The sequence below is a fragment of the Neopelma chrysocephalum genome, unplaced genomic scaffold (genome assembly GCF_003984885.1).
Source record: "Neopelma chrysocephalum unplaced genomic scaffold, ASM398488v2 Primary Assembly neopelma1_74, whole genome shotgun sequence".
In the NCBI taxonomy this organism is placed as follows: domain Eukaryota; kingdom Metazoa; phylum Chordata; class Aves; order Passeriformes; family Pipridae; genus Neopelma; species Neopelma chrysocephalum.
Window position 1 is genome coordinate 10,046,425 of NW_020897735.1, and position 7,447 is coordinate 10,053,871.

The following is a 7,447-nucleotide window of genomic DNA, read 5'->3' on the forward strand; positions in this document are numbered from 1 at the left end:
CCAATGGCTGATCATCCTCTCTGTAAAGAAATTCTTTCTAATATCTAACCATTTGCTTGTTGCACGTTCTGTTGTGGAAATGATGCTGCAGCCTTGACTGGCTTCCAGCAGTGCAATAGCAAGAGCAGTTAGTGCTGTGCCAGAGCAGGGAGGGGTTTTTCTTGCAATCAGTAATGTCTGCAAGGAACTGGTGTCACCTAAACCCATGGAACAGCCCGTGTCCCCTCCTTGCCATTTCCTGTGAGTTGAACAGAGTGGCTCTGACTCACCCACTGGCGATGCTGGAGCTGACAGAAGTGAATGTGCAGGCTGCAGCCTCACTGAAGATTTTATACCATCTGTATTTGCAACACGAATATTTCAGCAAATTTAACATTTTGGAGACTTGTGTCTTCCAGGTTTAGTGACGACGACCCTGGGCCGGGAGTGCAGCAGGTTCACCTCCAGCATCCTGTGGTGATTTGGGAGTGCAGCAGCTTTACCCTCATCATCCTGTCAGTGATTTGGGAGTGCAGCAGGTTCACCCTCATCATCCTGTCGGTGATTTGGGCTGGGAGTGCAGCAGGTTCACCCGCAGCATCCTGTGGTGATTTGGGAGTGCAGCAGGTTCACCCGCAGCATCCTGTGGTGATTTGCTGCTCGGGCGCTGGGCAGGGCCCGGTGCCGCGGGGTTTGTTGGCTCATTGAGCCCACACATCTCTGAAGCAACAGAAAATCAGTTTTTGATCTCTTGCTTCTGGCCTCTGCCTGGAGAGCATAAAGCAGGAGGCAACCCTGAGGCAGCTCCTCTGCCAGTGTCATCATAATATGGATGTTTACTGTCACTCGAGAGATGAGAGAGCAACACACGGGGCAGGACCAGACGAGGCATTTCTCCTTCAAGGAACTGTCACAGCAACACCCAACGGCCTCTGACCCCCTGAGAACAGGCACAGATCATCACACTTGTGGGAGATGCAGGGTTTCTAGGAACCCCCAGCTAAAGTCGAGGGCACTAATTGTCCTAATGGTCCTGACCAGCTCCGTCTGGGACCACACACACAAACAGACACCCACCACTTCCCTCCATGGGCCCAGGAGCCCATTTAAACTCCTGGCATGGCTGAGGCACTGATTCCTCCCCTCCTGGGAAGATGGGATTGCCAGGAGAGATGGAACAGCACAGAAATGAGATTACCAGACAAGTATAAATTTATGGGTATATATTTATAGATAAATTAACTGTGTAATAAATCCACAGCTACCCAAGAGATGGAGGGAGCAGAGTGTCCTACAACAAGATCTGTGACGCAAAAAAGAACCTCTGTGAGCAGACCGTGCTGCTCAACTCAGGTGAGATTTTATTTTTCCTCTCTCACAAATCGCTGTTCTTGAAACATTTACATTTAAACAATGCGCCACTTTCCATATGAAAGCTGCGCTTGGCACAAGCATCCTCGGGGTAGAAAGGAGCTGGAGGAGCCCTCCTCTGGCTGATGTCAGCTCATTATCCGTTGCTGAGGCACACACACCCCCCCGAAGGCAAAGCTCGGCTTTGCCCAACTCCCTGTGGTCAGCCAGGAGAGAAGGATTCTGCAGCAGGACAGTAGGATCCAGACTCTTCGGGATGTGCTCTGAGGGATCATCCGCAGGCCTGTCATTGTGGAACAAAACCCTTAAAATCTAGGTAGGATAAATTCAAAGCTGGAAAGAAAATAAAACACCACGTCAAATTACATATTCCCAGAGTGGCTGCTCATTAGTGGTGCTGGGGATTTGTAGTTTTCCCATCAGCCTGCACTTCCCAGCAATGCTGAGAGCTTTCTGAGGGAACTATCTGATGTACTTCGTGTCTCTTTTATCTCTCTCCTTGTAAAGATTGTTCACTGTGTTTTCCTAAAGGGATGTTTCAGGTGTGGGTAAAGCTGGGAGGACACCAGGCAGGTGCTGAGTGTGCAGCCCCGTCCCTGCCTGCACAGGAGGCTCAACCTGCACCACACCAACCTGAGACTCGGACCTGCCTGTCAGCTGGGGCTTCTGCATCCACAGTCAGCCATGGTGGGTTTAGGTTTTCCCATGGAGACCCCATTTCTGAGCTCATACCCACATTTCTGGCCACGAGCCCCAGCTGTGGGATTTATCTGGCTGGATCCTGCTCTCCCCTGAGGGTGTCATGATGTCATTGGGGCAGTGGCCTTGTGTTTGGGGACAGACAGGTGAGACTGGGGAGCCTCTTGTTGTTCCTATTGAACCTTCATTAAGGATATTTGCATTGAAATTTTTCTGGTCTCCCAGCAATACTGTAATTGTCCAGTTACGACCGACTTTGGCACCATTATCTGCACTGGGTCCTGTCAGACGGATGGGAAACTCACTGGGGTGCTAATATGCACAAGCTGCAGTAGCCAAGGAGCCAAGCAGCAGCATCTAATGCTGCCAGCTGGCCTGGGAACTGCCACAGAGGAAGCTGACGTGCTCTTGCAGGAGAGGATGAGGCCCCCTGTGTCCCCCAGGGCTGCTGCACAGGGGGACAGCTCGGGGCTGGACAGGGACGTGAAATCCCTGGCTGCAGCCATTTAACCAGGGTGTGAATCACTTCTTTCAGTTTAAGAAGAAGGGATGCTGGCTGTAGCCCTGCTTTCAGGGCCTGGAAGACCAGAGCTGTGTTTTTGGAGTCCTGCATGGCCAAATGGAGAAGGGGCTGCTGAACTGTGACCGACTTCCCAGCGCCGCTGGTCACCCAAGGACTGACCCCCTGGCATTCCTTCGTGCAAACACCGAGCATCAGAACCACATCTGCTTCCAGAGTGTTCATAGAACAGCAGCTTCACAACCCTGATAGCCACATCCATGGCTTTTCCCTGCATGTATCCCCAGGGAAGGCCATGGACAAGCAGTAAGCAGTGTGCTGCTCCCTCCAGCTCCCTCTGCCCTGCCAGTGGAAAGGGTGCCTGGGAGCGGGGGGACAGCAGTGCCCTGAGTGAGAAAGCAAAGCAAACTGTAGCATTTCATCAAAGGAGGTCTGCAAAGAAAACATTATTTCCTCAAATGTGTTCATCATTCAAAATTATTCAAGCAAAGGTTTCCATCGCACTGTGGCCATTACTCATAATCTGAGGGTCTGGCTGTGTGGCTCTCCTTGGTAATTACCCGCATGGCGTTCTCCCTGCCCTCCAGTTGGAGCAACAGCACTTGTGCCTCAGTCCTGGGGTGTCTCCGCAAAACAAACAGGGTTGGTCCTGGCTGTGGGGCCTTGAAACAGGGCTCACAAGGCCACATTTCATCCCTGTGCCACTAAACAGTGCCAGTGCCCCGTGTACCCTGGGCCACCAGCTCCCTGTGACCCCGGCAGGTCATGGGCCCTGCTTCCCTTGTCATAGAGGTGGCTGGTGACAGTCCCTCCTTCTGGACCATCCCTCCAGGTGAGGGATGCCCTGAACCTTTTTGGGGGGGGGGGAAGGTCAGATGCCTGCCCTGGCCAAATCCACCACTGGGTGCTACATAAATCAGATCTCTCTGGCAGTATCAGTGTATATTGGTATCCTGTACATCATGACTGAAATGGGACTGAAATACAAATGTTTTAAGTTATCTAGTGTTTAGTAACAACTATGGGATAGGAAAGTAAAGGGGAAATAGACCAAGAAACTGCCTTTTCCAAATCACTTCATATGTTCCAGAGTGGGTCCCTGAAACAATGTTTGGAGCAATTTCTGAAAAGGCTGTTTTGGAACTTTCCAGGGATTGCTCACTGGTGCCCTGTGAGGATGATGCTCTGGGTAGTGAATACACCAGCAAACAATATTTTCCTAAATGTGTGTATCAGGGACGGAGGAAGTCAGCTGCCAGGCAGAGCTGGAAGTGTAGAAACCTGTGCACTGCAGCTTTTCTGAGGTGGTGTCTGGGAAGGGACAGATTTTCCTGTTACAAAATGCTTGAAATGTAAAGAGAGTGGTGGGGCTCAACCACCACCTCCTATTTTAGTCCAGCTTCTGACTGAGGAGCAGGTTTGGCTGCTCCCTTGAGGTGTTTTGGGGCTTGCCAGGGCAAGGGCTCTGCTCTCCTGCATGGGCAGCCACAGCCCCTTCCCTGCCAGCTCTCTCCATGAAGAGTATGAGCTGCAGTGCAGGGGGACAGGACCTCACCAGGGCCAGCACTGAGGGGATGAGCTCTGGCCGCAGCAGAGATCTCCTGGGCTTCCTCCAGAATGGCTGTGGGATCGGCTCCTCGGGCACCTTCATCACCCCGACTGCTGCCAGCAGTCCCCTGGGAGATGTGAGGCAGTGCTGGACCCAGCATCAAGCCCTGAGGAGCAGCCCTGGCAATCACCTCCCCTCCAGCCATGGCACAGAGCGGGGTGGCACCAACGGAGCACGTCCCAGATGGCTGAAAAACCCACTGCACACACAGTCATTGGGAACAGCGTTGTGGAGGATGGGAGTTCTGGCACCCACCCATCAGTGATGAGTGACCCGCGTTTGTTCAGCCACAGCTCCGGCATCAGAGCCAAGGCTGACCAAAATTCCTCTCATTCAGTGTCCTGAAAAGACAACACTGGTACAAACTGGATAGCATGTGCAGGACAGCAGAACTCGTGAGAAAAGACATGCTCTGAGTACAGAGGAGTAAATATATGCATCTTGAAAAAGATGGATGCAAAACATTCAGAGGAAAACATTATGCTTGCAAATATTTATGCTTTTGAGTAACTTTACACAGGTAGATTAACCAGCTCTAGTGCAGTTATTCACGTACCCAATACCCAGTATTTGCTGATTCAGAATCCATGCTCATGCCCGATGGAAGAGCACAACAGGGCCTCTCCCAGCCTCCAAACCTGCCCAGGTTTGAAGGTCCCCACAGGCAGAGGTGCTGCTGCTCCCCCCGAGCTGTGCTGCTGCAGCACTGGCGGTCACTCCAAGGGCAGCAGCTGGGAAGGGACTGTCTCTTTGGAAAACATGTTATTGCAGATCATGCCACAGACACATTGGGATATACGTTTGCAGTGAATCTTGGAATATTTTGCGGATGCTAAGCAGCAGTTAGAGTCTTCCTTTGGAATCAATTCATTTCCTACAGCTGTGGTAGCATGGAGGATCTTATTGAAACTCTTGGATTTTTAATATTATTACACTAAAGACTCTCTCAGTATCAGCACCTCCACGGGGGAGCATTAGCACACTGTAATGTGTAACAACTTCTCCAGTTCAGGAAATCTTCTTGTATTTGTAATAGGACATTTGGGGCATATATTATGTATGGAACACATATTTCTCATTTCCACCAGGCATCATCTTTCCTTCACTCTAAATTACTCTCCAAATCAAAAAAAAATGCATTGTATTCCTTATTGCTCAAAAAAAATATATATTTTTAATCTTTGGATGCAGAAGCCACTAGCAGTTATCAAGACTGTATGCAGCAGGAGCAGTAAAGCCCTGGTTCAACAGGGAGGGAACAGAGTCACCGTTCAGAACACCCAGTTATTACTGTGGTTCAACAGGCACCAGTCTAAAATGCTTTACTGGAGAGAAACACCAGTCATGACAGGAGGAAGGTTTGGTCCCAGCCCAGGGTTGTACACAGGAGGAAGTGGGACACCAGGTTCTGTTGTTTGCTTTACAGACAAGAATACAAAACCACTAATGTGTATGTTTGCTTTCCAGACAAACCTCTCAAACACTGGCTAACCAAAGCTCAGAGTGTTTTGTTTGGTAGTAAGTCCGACCACACCAGGATGAAGAGCAAGGAGCTGGAACAGCCCTGAGGATCAAAGCAAGAGCTCCCCTGGTCCTCAGCTTGGCATCTACAGCCCAGTGACTCATGCCCAGTGATGGCTGGGCTGGTGGGAAACGCCTGGTCAGCTGAGCTCCTGTCTCAGTGAGAGCCAGAGAGATGCAAAACCAGCCTGAAGACACCCACAAAAGGAAAGAGAAGGGCTTTGGCTCCACCAGTCCTGCTCAGTTCAGCCTGGCTAAAGCAGTGCACAGAGACAGTCCAAACAGGATGGAAAATGCAAATTATTATCCAGGTGAGAAAAAAACAGGCTGAACAGAGCTCCTCAAAGGATGGCCAAATCCAAGCAAAAAGACAATGGGAGAGGGGAAAAAAACCCAGGGAATTGGTGGTGTAGTTCAAGGCAGAATATCAGACAAGGAAACACCCCGTGACCATAGAGATGGACCCTCTGATAAATGCACTATGCTGTCAGATGATACCTGGTTCTGTCAGTGGGAGGAAATTTGGGTGTCTGAGTGAGATCTTTTTCCTCTTCTAGGTCACAAAGGCTAGGTTCCCAGCACAAGGGAAACCATGGCATCATGGAAAATAGAGGAAACTAGCTCTACAAAAGATGGGGGAGACCATCTGCTCTGAGGGAATGACTGAGTAATGTCTGATAAGAGTTTTTGGGAGGGCTTTTGACTTGACCAGTAATAAAAACTCCCCAAGCTGTGTTTTACTCTTTGCTATTGTAGTTTTTCACCGTATCTTTGCAGAATCTCTTGCTGCATTTCACACCCATCACTTCTCAGCCTCCTACAAAGAACAGGTTTTTGCCCTTATCTTTAATTCACATACAAATTAACGTTTCCCTCCCTCCTTTATTTCATTCTTCACCCCAGGATTTTCTCTTTTGCTTTAGATTAGCAACTCCAATTCCCTGTCTTGCATCTGCACCAAAGGCTGCTGATATCAGCCCCTACATCGATCTCACTGCTCTCCAGGTGGATGTTGTTGACCTTGCTTCAGGTAAGGTGCTCAAAACCCAAGGCAGGACAGCTGCAGGATTCGTTCACGTGATGATGGCTACAGGCCATGCTCCTGACACAGGTTATGCTGCAATTCACATAATCTGCTCATTCAATGAGTGTGTTGTCAGTTTGAGCACTGGCACGTGATGATGTTGAGCAGAACCACACTCTAGCTGCCCCTCTGCTTGGGATGTCTTCTGTGCTGTGAGTGCACCTGAAGGCTGGCTGGATAACCAGCCAGGGTTAACCATCCAGCCCGGCATACCCTGACCTCTCTGGACCATATCTGCTTGGTTTGTTTGTCAGGCCACAGTGAGACAGAGCATCAAATATCTTCATGAATTCAAGGTAGCTCCTGAAACCGCTTACCCCTGCCAGGGACTGCCTTCTCAAGAAGACAACCAGCTTGTTTGACACCATTTGCTCTTCCTCAGCACACAGCAGCTGCTGCCCATCTCCTGGATGCCGCCCGTTTCAGACAGAGGTTACATTGACCAAATCACAACTATTCGGCCATTTCCACCTGGCACCTCCCGCCAGCCCCAGGCTCGGGGCCGGGGGGGCTGCTGGGAGCGTGCCGGGGATCGCCCCGTTCCCGGGGAGGGGAGTTTTCGGGCGGTTTCTCCGCAGGGCCGTGCGGGCGGGGCCGGGCCGGGCGGAGCGGCGGCGGCAGCGCGGTGAGTGCCCCGTGGGCCGGGCCGGAGCGGGGCTCGGGC

The 7,447-nt window shown here is 50.9% G+C and overlaps 1 protein-coding gene across 1 annotated transcript in view; it reads left to right on the plus strand.

Moving 5' to 3' along the window:
- The first annotated feature begins 7,392 nt into the window (after positions 1-7,392).
- Positions 7,393-7,447, plus strand: part of MVB12B (multivesicular body subunit 12B) — a 61,596-nt gene continuing 61,541 nt past the window's right edge. Inside the window, exon 1 of the mRNA XM_027687483.1 lies at positions 7,393-7,408. The gene's annotated coding sequence lies outside the window, so the exon portion shown is untranslated. The remainder of the gene's footprint in view (positions 7,409-7,447) is intronic.